Genomic DNA, 19233 nt, shown 5'->3' on the forward strand with positions numbered 1-19233 from the left:
TCAACTTGGGGCTGTCCGGTCCATTGTTAGGGCAATAGTTCTGTTTGCCTGGACAGACCATCGGCATTCCCATTAAACTTGCCAGGGCGGTATTGAATGGAGAAGTTATAGGGTTGCAGTGCTAGGCTCCATCTCAATAAACGTCCATTATCTCCAGCTACTCTATTCAGCCATACCAGGGGGTTATGGTCGGTGATTAGAGTAAATTCTTGTCCGTACAAATATGGGGTGAGTTTCTTTAGTGCCCAGACCAGGGCCAAGCATTCCTTTTCCACTGCCGCGTAACTCACTTCTCTAGGTAACAGTTTTCTACTGAGGTACGCGACAGGGTGCTCGCCCCCATCTTCTCCGACCTGGCTTAGAACTGCCCCCAGTCCATACATGGATGCATCTGTATGAACGACAAATCTTTTGTTAGGGACGGGGGCAGACAGGACAGGTGCATGAATTAGAGCATTCTTTAGGGCCTGAAAGGCGGTTTCACGGGCGGGAGACCACAGGACTATCCTAGGAAAGTTATTTTTGGTTAGGTCTGTCAAGGGTTTTGCGATGGCGCTATAGTCAGGGACAAACCTCCTATAATATCCTGCCGTCCCCAAAAATGCTAAGACCTGAGTTTTGGTGTGGGGTGTGGGCCAGTTAGCTACAGCTTCAACTTTAGCGGGTTCTGGGCGCTGCTTCCCACATCCCACCCGGTGTCCCAGGTACTGGACTTCGGCCATGCCGAAGTTACACTTTTCTGGTTTCAGAGTCAAGCCTGCGGCCCGAATCTGATCCAGTACGGCCTCTACATGCCTTAAGTGCTCTCCCCAGGTTTCGCAATATAAATCGCAATGTCATCCAGGTACGCGCAAGCGAAATCCTGGAAGCCATCAAGGAGGCGGTCCACTAAGCGCTGAAATGTAGCCGGGGCGTTTTTCATCCCAAATGGCATGACTTTGAACTGGTACAAGCCAAATGGGGTGAAAAAGGCCGACTTAGGGATAGCCTCCTTGGCTAGGGGAATCTGCCAATACCCTTTGCACAAATCGATGGTGGTCAGATAACGTCCCCTGGCAATACGATCTAATAGCTCGTCTACTCGGGGCATGGGATATGCGTCTGTCACGGTTCTGTCATTGAGACGTCGATAATCGACACAGAACCGGGTGGTTCCATCCTTTTTGGGAACTAGAACCACAGGTGAGGCCCACGGACTGTCAGATGGCTCTATCACCCCCAGTCTTAACATCTCTTGGATTTCCTTCCTCATCTCCTCTTTTACTGCCTCAGGGATCCTATAGGGAGTTTGTCGGAGAGGGGTTTGTCTCTACATAGTGAGTTGCTAAGGGGGTGTACCCGGGCTCTTGGGAAAACGTCAACCCTTTCTCAGTCAGCAGCTGTCGGATCTGCCCCTTTTCGGCGGGGGTTAACCGCTCCCCTAGCTGTACGGTATTGAGCAGGGTTTTAGGTTCCGAGTTAGCTAATAGGTCGGGTATGGGTAAGCTGTCAGGGTCTTCAGTGGCTGGTATACATATGGCGGCTATATCCTCGGGCCTTTCCTGATATTCTTTTAATAAGTTTACGGGAAAGGACTTCTGGATCCTTTCATCTTTGCTGCTGGCGATTACATAGGTGGTGTCACAGACCTGTGCTACCACTTTGTAAGGGCCCTGCCAGGAGGTCTGGAGCTTATTCCCTTTGACAGGTCTAAGCACCAGCACCTTCTGGCCTACTTGGAACGTTCTCTGGCGGGCGCCTTGATCGTACCAACGTTTCTGACGCCCCTGGGCCACATGGAGATGGTCCCGTGCCATCCGGGCTAACTGTTCCATACGGTCCCGCATTTCCAGCACATATGGTACGATGGGGACACCCATGTTCTGTCTCTCCCTCCCAGTGCTCTCGGATGAGGTCGAGAGGACCTCATACTCTCCGGCCATAGAGCAGTTCAAAGGGAGAGAACCCTGTGGATTCCTGCGGCACCTCCCGATAAGCGAACAGGAGGTGCGGCAAGAATCGTTCCCAGTCTTTGTATTCCGCTGTAAAGGTCAGCAGCAATTGCTTTAGGGTACCGTTAAAGCGTTCACAGAGACCGTTAGTCTGAGGGTGGTACGGGGAACTAAGTAGGGGCTTAATACCACAGACCTTCCATAGCTGCTGGGTTAGGTCTGCGGTAAACTGGGTCCCTCTGTCGGACAAGATTTCCTGAGGAAATCCCACTCGGGTGAATATCCCGACTAAAGCACTGGCGACAGTGTCAGCCTGGATATTCGTCAGAGCGACGGCTTCCGGGTAGCGAGTAGCATAGTCCACTACGGTAAGGATGTATTTCTTACCAGAGGGACTGGGGTTAGGTAGGGGTCCTACTAGGTCGACTGCCACCCTGCTAAATGGTTCCTCGATCACAGGCATAGGTAACAGTCGAGCTTTAGGGTGATCCCCTCTCTTCCCTACCCGTTGGCGTACGTCACAAGTACTGCAGTAACGTCGCACATCCTTTGAGATCCCCGGCCAAAAGAAGGTCTGGGTGATCCTGAAGGTGGTGCGGTTACCCCCTAAATGCCCTGCCAACGGAATGTCGTGGCCGATTCAAAGAAGTTCCAACCGGTACTTTCTGAGTACCACTAGTTGGCGCTTCTGCGAAGGGACACAGCCTCTCTTTCTGCCTTCAGTCAGCCTGTATAACCTGTCCCCATCCCATAGAAAACGTTCCCGTCCGTCCCCCTACTGTCAGCTAATTCCCGATACTTTTGGAGGGTGGGGTCCTCTCTAGTTTCCCTCCCAAACTCCTCTGGGGTGTCCCAAGCTATGGGCCTGCTTAGTGTAGTGGGGTTACATGTGGGTGCTTGGCTTACCTGGGTCTCCCGGCCTGTATTAGGATCATCTGCGACACGGGTCTGTGAACGGGTGGTTACGGGACAAGCGGCAGCAGGTGTGGGCAAATATGCTGAAGTCAAAGGGCCAATGTCATTTCCCAATACGACCTCAGCAGGCAAGTTGTCCATGATGCCAACTGTGGTCTTTCCTGATCCGACTCCCCAGTCTAAGTGTACTCGGGCAGTGGGCAAGCGAAAAACAGCGCCCCCTGCGACCCGAACAGCAACAGTGCGGGTAGACACATTCTCCGGCTTTACTAGGTGTTTTTGGATCAAAGTGATGGTAGCCCCGGTGTCTCTTAGGCCTTGTGCTATTTGTCCATTCACCCGAACCTCCTGTCGGTGATGTTGTCGGTTATCTGGAGAAGCAGCTTGTATGGGATCTGCTTCATACAAAATCCCCAGAAATTCCTCAGGGCTCATTTCGGCTTCCAGACAGTGAGCCGCAGCGGGTCGTGATGCAGGGGCCTCTGTGTTGGGAGTTGTACGTCTCCAGTTGTTGTTATTAGATCTTAGGGGACAATATCGGGCAATGTGTCCGAGGTTGTTGCAGTGATGGCACGTCACCTTTGACAAATCCCGGGGGTAGTTGGTAGGTCCCTGAGGACGTGGTGGTCCTGGTGGGACTGGAGCTCGAAATTCTGGGCGTGAGACAGCGGCTGGGGTACGTGGCTCTATCTTATGAGCTTGTCGTGTAGTACCCTGGCTTACTCTCCTTGTCTCGGCGTATTCATCGGCTAGCCGAGCCGCCTCATTTAAATTAGCGGGGCGCCGGTCTCGTACCCAGTCTTGTATGTCCGCAGCCAAATCTTGGAAGAAATGTTCCATTAAGAACAACTGTAATACCTCCTCTCCGGTGTTGGCCTTGCACCCTTGGACCCAATGTGATGCCACTCTTTGTAGTCGGTTGGCCCATTCCATGTGGGAGTCCACAGCTTTCTTTTTGGACTCCCGGAAGCGGCGACGGTATGCTTCTGGGGTTACCGCATACCTGGTGAGCAGTGCCTCTTTTACTTTTTGGTACTGCGTGATCTCCTCTGTAGTGAGTGCTCGAAAAGCCTCATTAGCTTTTCCTGACAGTTTTCCCGCCAGGATAGTGACCCATTGCTCTGGCGGTATTTGATGTAGCGAGCACTGCCTTTCAAAGTCAGCCAAATACCCATCAATTTCCTCTTCATTCTCCACAAAGGTTTTAAATGCAGTAAAGGGAATTTTCTTTACCGTAGTAGTGGGTAGCGGGGTAGAAACTGTCTGTGTAGTGAGCTGTCTCGCTCTTACCAGTTCCATTTCTTGTTCCCTCTTGGTTTGTATCTCTTCTCTTGCTTCCCGGAACAGTTGGGTTATTAGTTCTGTAGACGTGACTGGATACAAAGCTAATCTCCGCTGTACAATTGCAGTAATCACATCGTCCTCACTGATGGGTGCCATGGGTTCAGTTACCTCCATGGACCTATCCATCTCGTCCAGCTCCAGCAGGTCAGCTATCAGCTCCCTCCGTGGTCTGTTGCTGGCATTCCTACCACGATTCTCCAATAAATCCTTTAGTGTGGGTCTTTTCAGCTTGGCATACTGTGACTCCATTCAGCGCTTGTTCTTTGGATAAAAGGACCATCCCGCCGCTGCCACCAATGTAACGGCTACCCAGGTAGAGAGAGGGTATCTGCCGTTGAAGACGTCCTTTTTCCCTGCAAGCTACTGTGGAGAAGTAAGCTGATGTAATCCCATCCACGATATCCAGAGGACACTCCCAGGGGGAGGATGAAAACAACCAATTACACACAGGGTAACACCCCCACATCTCCTCCCCTCAGATAAACACATAACACAATTATAACGTACAATATTTTACCCCAGTTCTGGATGTACCCCAAAAACAGGGGGTACACCTTTAAGTCCAGCACCGCTTGAAAGGTCTTGGTTAGGGGAACAATCTGTCCAAATTTCAGCCCATTCGGTTGTGGGGTTCGGGAGTTATGGATGTTTGAAGTTTTGACCGACTGCACGGATTTTCTAGCCGAAAAGAGTTCCACAAGTTTTGGCCCTGCAGTCGGTCTCTGTTCGCCTGTTAGAACTATACGAAATTCTTATCATCCACAACTATCTCCGAGTTCGCTGGATTCCCCATAGCTGATTAAGTGTAACTACCGAATGGCCCGTCGTTCGGTAGTTCCAGCACGAATTTCTGGGTGCATGGAGGTCTCAGCGGTGTTCGCCTGTTTGTGTATCCGTTTTTAGTTCCATGCGTTCACAGACAAACACCGCTGTTCGCACGCAAGATGGCCGCGAACACGTGCAAAAGTCCCGAAATGGCGGCCACCTATATGTTATACACGGAGTTCGTGCAAAATGATGCGAACGGCTGGAAACAGGCTGGAAAGGTAAAACATGCTTTGTAATAGATCAAATCAGTCCGGTGTTCGGTAGAAATCTGCCGAAAAGTAACAAATTAAATTACCGAACAGATGCTTTATCCGGCATTTCACTGTTTTATTCCACAAGGCTTTGGTGATGGTGAAGTTCTGTTACAGGCATAGCTATTAAAAGAGCAAGGTGGTTATGCAGTAAATCCCCTTCCAAGAACGAGACGAGGCTACGTTTTGAAGGGTCAAGAAGAACTGCATTTTAATGGGATGCATTCTCCTTTTATGTGATGCTGCCCATGCAAAGGAGACACCTACATAATTAACACAGTAACCAATAACAGACAAGGTACAACCAACACATCTCCTCCCCTCAGATAAACCTTTAACATAATTAACAAGCACACATTTTTACACTAGTTTTGGATGTACCCCAAATATCTGGGGTATATTCTTAAATCCAGTATCCCCAGATAGCCCTAATCTGGGGGAGCAACATATGAATAAATAATCCCATTTGGTTAATGGATCAGGAGTTATGGAGCTTTAAAGTTTTGACCGACCACACAGCCACACTAGCCGAAAATAGTTCCATGAGTTTTGGCCTTGTGGTCGGTTCTCGTTCGTGCGGTAAAAAGTCACGAAAAGCTTGCCATCTGTGGATATCTTGAGGAATCCCTATATGTTGCATAGTCTTTCTACCGAACGGCAGGGTGGGCGGTAGTTTTAGCACAAGTTTATGGGGCTATGGAGGTCTCAGCGGTGTTCGCCTATTCGAGTGTCCGATTTTAATTCCAGACACTCGACGCATAAACACAGCTGTTCGGGAGTTAAGATGGCCGCGACCACGTGTAAAAGTCCCGAAATGGCGGCCACCCAGGAACTGAAAGCGTTCGTGCGTTTCCCAGAAGAGTTGTATGTGCCGATCAGGGAGGTAAATTACCACATAATTAGGTAGCAGGGTGGTCCGGTGTTCGGTAGTTTGCAATCGTATGATGAATGCTGAGTCCATACCGTATGGGTCGCATAAGTAAACGAATGCTTGAGAAAGTCCCGAACTGTTATAATGAATAATCCCCACGAAACAGGTAAGCACATTCAATTATATCCAGTTTGATGTATTTTGCTGGATATACAATATGTCTTTATAATCCACGGTCTCTGTTCCTGTATAGGTGCCCGGTTAGCTCTTAAAGGGCCAGTAGCAATAAATATTCCCAGGCATAAGGTAGGGTTTTGTTACAATCACCTCATTTGGATTCCAATACCTCTCCTCCCCTCTCCTATATCTCTCCTCCCCTGACCTTTCCCCTGTCCTGCAACGTGTCACCTCTTGCCTTTCTTCTATCTCTGATTGGATGTCCTCCTGCTTTCTGAAACTCAATCTTTCCAAAACAAAACTTCTTGTCTTTCCTCCTCCTAATATTAATTCTCCTCTCTCACTCTGCCTTCAGATTGGTGGTACCCATATCAGCCCATCCTTACAAGCACGTTGTCTTGGTGTTACTTTTGATTCTGGCCTCACCTTTGAGCCTCACATCTGGTCTTTTATCAAATCATGCCAATTCCACCTTAAAAACATCGCCCGCATCCACTCCTTTCTTACACAAGATGCTACTAAAGAGCTTGTCCATGCTCTAGTAATCTCTTGCATGGACTACTGTAACTCTCTCCTAATTGGTCTTCCCAATAGCCGTACTGCCCCGCTACAGTCAGTAATGAATGCTGCCGCCAGACTGATTTTCCTCTCTAGTCGGTCCTCTCACACCTCACCCCTCTGTCTGTCCTTACATTGGCTTCCTGTATCCTATAGAAGTCAATACAAAGTGCTAACCCATACCTATAAAGCACTGAACAATTCTAGCCCCTCTTATATCTCCTCACAGGTCCATAGGTATGCCCCTTCTCTGTCTCTCTGATCTGCCCCATGCCTTCTCTTGTCCGCTGCTTGCACCTGTACGGCCAACTTGCGCTTGTAGAACATGCGGGCTGCTCCCTTCCCATGGAATAGCCTGCCTACCGCCACCAGACTCTCCCCTAGTCTTTAATCATTTAAGAAGTGCCTTAAAACCCATTTCTTTAGGAAAGCGTATGGCCTACCAGACTAAGCTCTACCTGACATACCTGTCTCTTGCTCTCTCCTAAAGGGCAGCACTCTACTCTCTCCTCCAGCTCTGCTTCACTCCCACCTTATTTGATTGATATTTCCCGTCCTAATGTCTTTTATACCTCACCTCCTATAGACTGTAAGCTCGTTTGAGCAGGGCCCTCTTCAACCTATAGTTCCTGTAAGTTTTCTTGTCATTGTCCTAATTATAGTTAAATCCCCCTCCAATAATATTGTAAAGCGCTGCGGAATCTGTTGGTGCTATATGAATGGCGTTAATAATAATAATAATAATAACTCTTTATTGGGATATTAAGCCCTCAATGTGTATGGTGAGCAGAGGAACCCCTAGAACTCTGTATTGGGAGATGAAGCCCTCAATGTTTATGGTGAGCAGAGGAACCCCTAGAACTCTTTATTGGGAGATGAAGCCCTCAATGTGTTTGTAATGTCAGTAATTCACTGATGTGTAATGGTGATTAATGTGGGTCTATAAAACACTGAGTGTTTTGTTAGCATACATTTTGTTATTTTGCATTATCCACATAATTTCTGATCTTTCCATTATATGTGCTAACCCTATCGCTATTGTTTAATGTATCTAATCATAGAAAAGCTGTTTATACAGTTTGTATGTGTTTGTCGAGATGATTTAGGGCAGATTGTTATTATTAGTGCTGAAACAGACTATGCAGGCTCAGAAAACGTATTTATAATTACAGAACATATTGTCGCTCTCGAGGTCGATGGCAGTTACATTAATTCCTGGCAGCAAGTGACTTGAAGCGCTTCGTGTTTGTGGAGTTTGTGGGATAAAGATCGGTGGTCTGACCTACGCAGAATGCAGATATCTGTGGACACAAACTGACTTATTTCTTCGAGACTGTGTTTTCCAACTCAGCACCTTGAAAAAATAAACACAAGGAGTTTATCATTAGGACATCACAACGTCTGTTCAATAACAACAGGAATTGGCAGAAAAATATTAACCACTTTGTACACAAAGCTGCATGGTTAATAGAAACAAGACCGTCTCTTGCAGCTAGGAAAGCGAGAAAGTCTTCCACCTTGTCAGACTTTCTACACTATAAATTTGTCTTGCATACAGTGCAGCCCTCACCCTTGCTAAACAATCTAGCTTTTTTTTGTCTCATTAGCTCGTGCTTCTGCAATCCTAGGCATCTCTTTAATACTTTTAACACTTTTCTTCGCCCTGCTGTGGGCACCCCACAAACTAATCTTTCAGCTGATAGCTTTGCATGTTACTTTACTGACAAGATTAAACAGTTAAGGAATTAATTCTCCCCCCGTCTCCCCTCTATCTCAACCTCACTTGGACCATACCATCCCTACCCTCCAAGACTTCCCTCCAGCTACTGAACAGGAGGTGGTTGCACTTCTCCTCTCCTCTCGCCCCACCACCTGTTCCCTTGATCCAGTACCTTACCACCTCATTAGAGCTCTCATTGCTTGTATTGTACCATCCTTAACAGACGTCCTAAACTGCTCTATTTCATCTGGTGTTGTCCCCGCTCCCCTTAAGCATGCTACTGTCGTACCCATCCTAAAAAAGCCACCCCTAGACCCAGCTTCCAGTCCCATATCCCTGCTTCCTTTTTCCTCAAAGCTTCTAGAAAGACTTGTCTGACTTGTCTTGTCGTACGACTCAATTCCTAAATTCCAACTCCCTCCTCGATCCTCTTCAATCTGGCTTTCGCCCCCCCTCTCCCTCCCCCCACTCTACTACAAATGACCTAATCGCAGCCAAATCCAAAGGCCACAACTCTATACTAATTCTTCTTGCCTTTGACACTGTTGATCATGGCTTCCTTCTCCTAACTCTTCAATTTTTGGTCTCTGTGACAAGGCCCTCTCGTGGTTTTCCCCCTATCTCTACCAATGCTCCTTCAGTGTCTCTTTTTCCAACAGCACCTCCTCTCATCGTCATGTCTCAGTCAGAGTCCCTCAAAGTTCAGTTCTTGGCCCCCTTTTGTTCTCTCTCTATATTGCCTCTCTTGGCAAACTCATGAATTCATTTGGATTCCACTACTACCTGTCTTCTGACAATACCCAGATATATCTCTCATCCCCTGACCTCTCCCCAGCTTTCCTAAGTGTCACCAATTGCCTTTCATCTATGATTGGATGTCCTCCCGCTTTCTGAAACTCAATCTCTCTAAAACTGAGTTTCTTATTGTGACGAGACCAATCTCGACACATTGCATTGGAGGAGCCTGGTTGCCCGCCTGCTGCCTTTGGACTATGGACCAGACTGTAAAATACTTATTTGCCCTGCAGAAAGGCTTATTCGTGCCTTTTCTGCCGGGGTGTTCGGTAGATTTTATCTACCGAACAAACTACCGATTGCACGGCCACCCGGGAGCTGGAGTGTGCCGCCAATTGACCACCCTGAAGCTGCGGTTAACCGCAGCTTAATTGACGAAGGCAGGGTGGTCTTTGTTCGTCGACCGAACACGTGGCGGCGGCCATTTTACAAGTCCCGTATGTCCATCGGTGTTTGGCACCTAAACTATGGAACTATAAACGGACACTTATTTGCACGAACACCGCTGAGCCGTCCGTCTCCTGGTTCCTGTTCGTGGGGATGTAGCCGAACAGCCGTTCATTCTGTATTTTTATGTGAACTGTGGTAACCCAGATAGCTATGCCATGGAGCCTATTCGTGTGATTGAAGACTTTGGCTCCATGGTGATTAAACTGTATTCGTGTGGTCTGGGTGCCATTCACCTAATAATGTGCACCCAGGCCTGAGCTATCTGGGGATAGGTAACATGTCTGTGTGTAATATAATAAAAGTAACTTTATATATTTTAAAGCATAATACTGTATTTAGGTCCCCACATGTGTAATAGAGTTTTGTCTTTGTCCTGGGAGATAATTGGATTACTTCTCCAATTATCTCCAGGGCAGAAGGGAGGAAGCCAGGATGCATTGTGGGGATGTTTTACTTCTGTTTGAGCCAGATTAAAATGCTGCCAGCCAAGGGAACAAAAGATACTTTTACTAACTTTTGAACCCCTGGTCTGATTCATGCCATTTTTTAATATGTTGTTCCCCTGAATGGATATGTATTTTTATGTGAATGTGATGCATGGTTTTAGAGTTATGAAAGTTGGGTAAAAAGTATGTTTTAACTGCATGTATAATTGAGTTCCTCTCAGGATAAGGGGAGGGAATATGTGGGATGTAACTGATGTGTGAGTGGTTGTTTTATACCTCCCTGTGGGCGGACCTGTATTTGTAACAACTGCAATAAAAACCAGGCTGGGTGTGCCAGCACCTCAGACCACTGCTTGACCCTCAACACAGAGCCTTGTCTCGTTCTTGGGGGATTCACTGTATGCTGATAGGGACTGACTGCCAGGAGTGTAAGCCGCTTGGGAGCTTTTCCTGTTCGTCTGCTAGCAGCTATTCGTGAGGTTCCAGTTTGGAGTGCTATTTTGTATCCAGTTCGGGAGTTTGGTGTTCTGCAGTAGCTGTGCCTGTCTCTCAGAAAGGGGCATATCGCCTAAACGGATTTTAACCCCTTGTCTGCTGAAACGGTCCGTTTCACTTATTTTTCCTCCTCATAACACTGATCCTCCTCCTTCACTCTCCCTGCAGGTTGATGGTACCTGCCTCACCCCATCCTTTCAGCTTGCTGTCTTGGTGTCACTTTTGATCCTGGCCTCACCTTTGCGCCTCATGTCCAGTCTGTTGCTAAAACCTGTCAATTCCAACTTAAAAACATTGCCCGCCTACACCCCTTTCTTAAGCAAGATGCTGCCAACGAGCTTGTTCACGCTCTAGTAATCTCTTGCAATAATTACTCTAATTCTCTCCTAATTGGACTTCCCAGAAGCCGTACTGCCCCCCTATAATCTGTGGTGAATGCTGCAGCCAGGCTGATCTTTCTCACCTGTTGCTCCTACCATTCCTCGCCCCTCTCTTGTTCCTTACACTGGCTTCCTGTATCCTACAGGTGTCAATTTAAAATACTAACCCTTACCTATAAAGCTCTAACCAACTCTAGCCCCTCTTACATTTCTTCACTGATTCATAGGTTTGCCCCCTCTCGGTCTCTCCGCTCTACTGGTGACCTTCTTCTGTCTGCTGCTCGCAACCTTTCTGCAAATTCTGTAAGAATTTTTCTTTGGAACAGCCTGCCTACCTCTGTCAGACTCTCCCCTAGTCGTTAATCCTTTAAAAAGTCCCTCAAAACCCATCTTTTCAGGATTGCTTATGGCCTCCAAGAGTAACTTCTATCTCTCAAACCTGCCTCTCGCTCTCTCCTAGAGGACCACACTCCACTCTCACCTCCAGTTCTGCTACTTTCCCACCATGTCTATTTGCCCTTCCTATTGTGTTTGTATACCCCACCTCCACTAGACTGTAAGCTCATTTGAGCAGGCTTCTCAACTACCTATTGTTCCTGTTACATTTTGTTACTGTCTCATTTGGCAAATTCCCCTCTTATTGTAAAGCGCTGCGGAATAAGCTGGTGCTATATAAACACCAATAACAAAAATAATAATCATGGACTCTATCAAATATCAATAGATATTAAATGAACACCTCACTGCCTCTGCAGGAAAGCTTAAAATGGGCTGTGGTTCGATCTTCCAGCAGGACAATGGTCCAAAACATACATCAAAATCAGCCCAAATATGGTTTACTGATCACAAAATCAAGGTCATGTCATGGCCATCCTAGTCCCTTGACTTGTACCCCATTGGAAATCTGTTGGGTGAACTGAAGAGGAGAGTCCACCATGACTTTGCAATTTAAATGATCTGGAGAGATTCTGTACGGAGAAATTGCCCCAGATTCCTTGTCATGTATTCTCCAACCTCATCAGGCATTATCCAACCTCATCAAGACTCAGAGCTGTTACCTTGGCAAAGGGAGGTAATGGCTAATAGGGTGCCAATAACTGTGCAATGCATATATTTCACAAAGATTAGTTTTTTTATAAACCTGTGTTGTGTTTGCAATTGTTTGATCTCCATGAGAGCAGAGAATGTTTGTGTATTTTTTTGAACAATGGATCAAATGGTTAAACAATAAAGACAATGTTTCATAGTCTGCTTTGCTAATTTTTTACCAAGGTTGCTAGTATTAGTGGACAGTGCTGTACATATGTCACACTCAAACCAGCCTGGTACCACATATTATTATTACTAATAATTATAAAGTGCCAACAAATTCCATAGCGCTGTACAACGGGTGGATTAACACATATGTATTTGGAACCAGATGAGTTGGACGAACGGGAACGGAAGGGTTGAGGGCCTGCTCAGTGAGTTTACATGTTAGAGGGAGTTGGGTATAGTGACAGTAACAGAGGGATTGAGGGCCCTGCTCAGTGAGTTTACATGTTAGAGGGAGTGGGGTATAGTGACACAGTAACAGAGGGATTGAGGGCCCTGCTCAGTGAGTTTACATGTTAGATGGAGTGGGGTATAGTGACAGTAACAGAGGGATTGAGGGCCCTGCTCAGTGAGTTTACATGTTAGAGGGAGTGGGGTATACTGACACAGTAACAGAGGGATTGAGGGCCCTGCTCAGTGAGTTTACATGTTAGAGGGAGTGGGGTATAGTTACACAGTAACAGAGGGATTGAGGGTCTGCTCAGTGAGTTTACATGTTAGAGGGAGTGGGGTATAGTGATACAGTAACAGAGGGATTGAGGGCCTGCTCAGTGAACTTACATGTTAGAGGGAATGGGGTATAGTGACACAGTAACAGAGGGATTGAGGGCCCTGCTCAGTGAGTTTACATGTTAGAGGGAGTGCGGTATAGTGACACAGTAACAGAGGGATTGAGGGCGCGGCTAAGTGAGTTTACATGTTAGAGGGAGTGGGGTATAGTGACAGTAACAGAGGGATTGAGGCCCTGCTCAGTGAGTTTACATGTTAGAGGGAGTGGGGTATAGTGACACAGTAACAGAAGGATAGAGGGCCTGCTCAGTGAGTTTACATGTTAGAGGGAGTGGGGTATAGTGACAGTAACAGATGGATTGAGGCCCTGCTCAGTGAATTTACATGTTAGAGAGAGTGGTGTATAGTGACACAGTAACAGAGGGATTGAGGGCGCGGCTAAGTGAGTTTACATGTTAGAGGGAGTGGGGTATAGTGACAGTAACAGAGGGATTGAGGCCCTGCTCAGTGAGTTTACATGTTAGAGGGAGTGGGGTATAGTGACACAGTAACAGAGGGATTGAGGGCCCTGCTCAGTGAGTTTACATGTTAGAGGGAGTGGGGTGTAGTGACAGTAACAGAGGAATTGAGGGCCCTGCTCACTGAGTTTACATGTTAGAGGGAGTGGGGTATAGTGACACAGTAACAGAGGGATTGAGGGCCCTGCTCAGTGAGTTTACATGTTAGAGGGAGTGGGGTATAGTGACAGTAACAGAGGGATTGAGGGCCTGCTCAGTGAGTTTACATGTTAGAGGGAGTGGGGTATAGTGACACAGTAATAGAGGGATTGAGGGCCCTGCTCAGTGAGCTTACATGTTAGAGGGAGTGGGCTATAGTGACACAGTAACAGAGGGATTGAGGGCCCTGCTCAGTGAGGTTACATGTTAGAGGGAGTGGGGTATAGTGACACAGTAACAGAGGGATTAAGGGCCCTGCGCAGTGAATTTACATGCTAGAGGGAGTGGGGTATAGTGACACAATACCAGAGGGATTGAGGGCCCTGCTCAGTGAGCTTACATGTTGGAGGGAGTGGGGTATAGTGACACAGTAACAGAGGGATTGAGGGTCCTGCTCAGTGAGTGTACATGTTAGAGGAAGTGGGGTATAGTGACAAAGTAACAGAGGGATTGTGGGCCCTGCTTAGTGAGTTTACATGTTAGAGGGAGTGGGGTATAGTGGCACAGTAACAGAGGGATTGAGGGACCTGCTCAGTGAGCTTACATGCTAGAGGGAGTGGGGTATAGTGACACAGTAACAGAGGGATTGAGGGCCCTGCTCAGTGTGCTTACATGCTAGAGGGAGTGGGGTATAGTGACAGGGTAACAGAGGGATTGAGGGCCTGCTCAGTGAGTTTACATGTTAGAGGGAGTGGGGTATAGTGACAGTAACAGAGGGATTGAGGGCCCTGCTCAGTGAGTTTACATGTTAGATGGAGTGGGGTATAGTGACAGTAACAGAGGGATTGAGGGCCTGCTCAGTGAGTTTACATGTTAGAGGGAGTGGGCTATAGTGACACAGTAACAGAGGGATTGAGGGCCCTGCTCAGTGAGGTTACATGTTAGAGGGAGTGGGGTATAGTGACACAGTAACAGAGGGATTAAGGGCCCTGCGCAGTGAATTTACATGCTAGAGGGAGTGGGGTATAGTGACACAATACCAGAGGGAATGAGGGCCCTGCTCAGTGAGCTTACATGTTGGAGGGAGTGGGGTATAGTTACACAGTAATAGAGGGATTGAGGGCCCTGCTCAGTGCGCTTACATGCTAGAGGGAGTGGGGTATAGTGACACAGTAACAGAGGGATTGAGGCCCTGCTCAGTGAGTTTACATGCTAGAGGGAGTGGGGTATAGTGACACAATACCAGAGGGATTGAGGGCCCTGCTCAGTGAGCTTACATGTTGGAGAGAGTGGGGTATAGTGACACAGTAACAGAGGGATTGAGGGTCCTGCTCAGTGAGTTAACATGTTAGAGGAAGTGGGGTATAGTGACAAAGTAACAGAGGGATTGTGGGCCCTGCTTAGTGAGTTTACATGTTAGAGGGAGTGGGGTATAGTGACAGTAACAGAGGGATTGAGGGCCCTGCTCAGTGAGTTTACATGTTAGAGGGAGTGGGGTATAGTGACACAGTAACAGAGGGATTGAGGGCCCTGCTCAGTGAGTTTACATGCTACAGGGAGTGGGGTATAGTGACAGTAACAGAGGGATTGAGGGCCCTGCTCAGTGAGTTTACATGTTAGAGGGAGTGGGGTATACTGACACAGTAACAGAGGGATTGAGGGCCCTGCTCAGTGAGTTTACATGTTAGAGGGAGTGGGGCATAGTGACACAGTAACAGAGGGATTGAGGGTCCTGCTCAGTGAGTTTACATGTTAGAGGGAGTGAGGTATAGTGACACAGTAACAGAGGGATTGAGAGCCTGCTCAGTGAGTTTACATGTTAGAGGGAGTGGGGTATAGTGACACAGTAACAGAGGGATTGAGGGCCTGCTCAGTGAGTTTACATGTTAGAGGGAGTGGGGTATAGTGACAGTAACAGAGGGATTGAGGGCCTGCTCGGTGAACTTACATGTTAGAGGGAATGGGGTATAGTGACACAGTAACAGAGGGATTGAGGGCCCTGCTCAGTGAGTTTACATGTTAGAGGGCATGCGGTATAGTGACACAGTAACAGAGGGATTGAGGGCCTGCTCAGCGAGTTTCCATGTTATAGGAAGTGGGGTATAGTGACACAGTAACAGAGGGATTGAGGGCGCGGCTAAGTGAGTTTACATGTTAGAGGGAGTGGGGTATAGTGACAGTAACAGAGGGATTGAGGCCCTGCTCAGTGAGTTTACATGTTAGAGGGAGTGGGGTATTGATACCGGAGAAACTGACGGAAGCGAAGCACAGAGAGATGGACACAGGTTTCTTCAGGAAGGAAGAGATTCTTTATTGGATCACCGATCGGGACTCAGAGGGACTAACGTCACCAAAATACAACAAGTTCTGAGCCCCGGACAATAGTGCAGGCTCCTTATATAGGCACATAACTCCTCCCATATTAAGCTCCACCCGCACATTCTCTTGACCAATCAATACAAATAAGAATTAACTTCCTGCTTGACCGCATGGCTTGTCCAGCACAATGGAGGAGGGGAATACTACATCCTGTATTCTTGCACATGCTCCGTACACTACTGATCGTATCTTGCCTCGTGCAACCAACTGATCGATACGTCAGCATATGCACGTACACATGCCACGTGGTAATCTCGGCCTACTAAATTTATTTCTACCGAGATTCCACCACATTCCCCCCTTTGATGCCTCTTGATATTTCACGATTACTTGAGGCATCACTTAACCTTGGTTTGCATACACCGCAAGTTACCTTGAACCAGACCAGACTTATCTTATGATGTGAATCTTCAACACTCATCTTCCTGCATTGGTTCTCCCTGATCTAGAGCCTCATATTTATAAATTGCCATTATCTGTGCAGCAGCCTTCCTCTCTGCTATATTTTCTATCAGGCTTTGCACAGACCTAACTACTAAGAGTATAAGACACGGCAGGAGTAGACACAACATTAAAATCAGTAGGACTCCACCTACCACTGCCTTAAGCCCTCCAAACCACTCATACCAGCTACCAAACCAACTACTTGGATTGTACCCTTTCCATACCTGAGTAGGCACATGCGCTAGTTTAACCATATGGCTAGTAAGCTCAGCTATTGCTTGCCCTTCATCATCTATTTGAAGACAGCAATTGCTCAGGTTAAACTTCCCACATACACCTCCCTCTACTGCCAAAAGGTAATCCAAGGCTAATCTATTTTGGTAGACCGCTGTCCTCATCCTGGTATTATGCTTCGCTAGAAGATTGAGCGCTTGTGATGTCTCGTTAGTAATAATCTCAACCACCGCCTGTAATCGTATAATACGGTTGAGCATATAAATAGGGGTTCTATAACCAAAGGTACCATCTTCTGCCCACGTGGCTGGCCCATAATAATCTATAATACGCTGGGGAGGCCATTCATTATCTTCCCAGGCGCCTATCTCTATGGGTCCCCTTTTCTTCCTATGATTCACATCATATATTTTAACACCTAAAGTCTCACCTGTTTCAATAGGTAACAAGAAGAAGGATGGTTTGAGCATACCCAACACACATGCCCCTTCCCAGTCCTGTGGCAACTCCGAATAGGCTTTCTTACCACAGATCCAGTACAAATTTGCTGGGGCTCTCCAGGTAGATGTGATGGATAGATCAAACCACACATCCTTTAAATTGGCGTATCTAGCAAACGGGTTAGATGGTTCTGAGACATTTGAAGCCGACCACCAAGTTGTATTCTTTGTATCATCATCATAAGCTTTTTGCCCTAGACAAGTTAATTCTCCTACAGAAGTATTATACATCATTCCTTTCCTTGCTATGCAAACATAACCTATGATGGAGGTCTTTAATCTCCACTCAGATTTACCTCTAACACTCATATGATAATCGGCTTGTGTAGATATTAATTGGTCAACTGCCTCAGAACCGGACATTACCTCCTTTGCTTCCCAAGGCCATTGGTCTCCCATGTTAGTACCTCCACACACATAGCAGTTGGTAACATTAAGACTACCGGCAATACTTTCGGCTAAATCAATTAACAGGTTTTTAGCATTATGGGGGATCTTATTATCTATACTCATCTCTTCATAAAAGGAATGGTATACTTGATGAGTTTGGGAGGATACCGTATCAGTCTCTATCCCTATAAACAATACTGTCCCAGGATCTAAACCCGTCCCATATATTTGAAACCCAAATAAATTACCATACTTGTTGTAACGGATCGCCTGGCACCCCGACCGGGTACCTCCTTTAAAGGATGCTCCTAGTGCTTCCTGAGGACTCCAAGCACTCTGGCAGACACCACAATCACCGAATCCGAGAAACCTTTTAAATTCTCCCAAGCATATGAATGCTGTAGACCATTGAATAGGAACCATACGAATAGGCTTGTACTCCTAGCAGTCAACTGGAACAGCATGCAATAAATCCTTCCCCCCAATAATGAGACGGCACATCACTTTGAGGGTAAAACAGGAACTCTGGACTGGCTCATCCAGCCTGGCTTTTATTACACTAATCCACATACAGGCCACACCCAGGGGGAGGCATAAAATAACCAATCACATACATGGTTCAGCCCACACATTCCCTCCCCTCAGATAAACAGTTAAACCAATTATTACATACAATAAAGATACAGTTTTTACACACACACTGTAACTTTAAAACCATACATCCAATTTCAATAAAAGTTGCATATTCAGACTCAGCATACATCAAACATAAACCCTTCCAAAAATCAGCCAAATCCCTCCAGTGGATCAAAAGTTAGCTGGAAGTCCTTTATGACCGACCGCAAGCACAATTTCCTGCCCAAAACAGTTCCATAGATTTGGGCTGTGCGGTCGGTCAATTTCATGCGAAAAAACGACTAAGTCCCATTTCGAACGGGACTTAGTCTCTGGAGCTGCAAGTTCCGTATGGAAGAAGGTAAGGGTCAGCGGTGTTCGGCAGAATGTGTAGCCGATTTTAGTTCCACAGAATCTTTAGCATACACCGCTGACCGCATTCGAATGACCAAAATGGCCGCCGCCACGTGTTAACCTGCAGTAACCTCACAGCCTGGGAGGTAAATTGCCTGCACACTTTAGCTTCTGGGTGGTCCGCCTGTGTGGTACTTGGTTCAGTAAGCCCTATTTACTGAACCAAGAAGGGGAGAGCCAGGAACAAGTCATTTTAAAGGTCTGGGGACATAGTCTTAAAGGGACATTGTTCACCAAAGTTACAAGATGTCCCCAGACGGTTCTTAAAGGGCCATACACACCCAATAAAAGTCCATACGTTTTCAGGGGCCATAGTCTTAAAGGGTATTGTTACCCAAAGTCTCAATATGTCCCCAGACAGTTCTTAAAGGGCCAGCAGCAGTACAATAAAATACCATTCACTGTGCTTAAAGGGCCAGTAGCAGCAATATACAGTACAATATGCCCCAAATAACCCAGGGGCCATAGTCAGCAGGTAGGAGGCTAGCAAACAGGCTTCTCCAGGGCCCAGTGGCGAGGTTGGTTTCGCCACACTTGTCTAAGAACTTGTCGGGGTTATTTATAAGTATATGGACTGGATTGCATTCCATAGACTTACAATATGGGCTGGTAGGCA

Source organism: Pelobates fuscus, chromosome 2 (genome assembly GCF_036172605.1).
Source record: "Pelobates fuscus isolate aPelFus1 chromosome 2, aPelFus1.pri, whole genome shotgun sequence".
In the NCBI taxonomy this organism is placed as follows: Eukaryota; Metazoa; Chordata; class Amphibia; order Anura; family Pelobatidae; genus Pelobates; species Pelobates fuscus.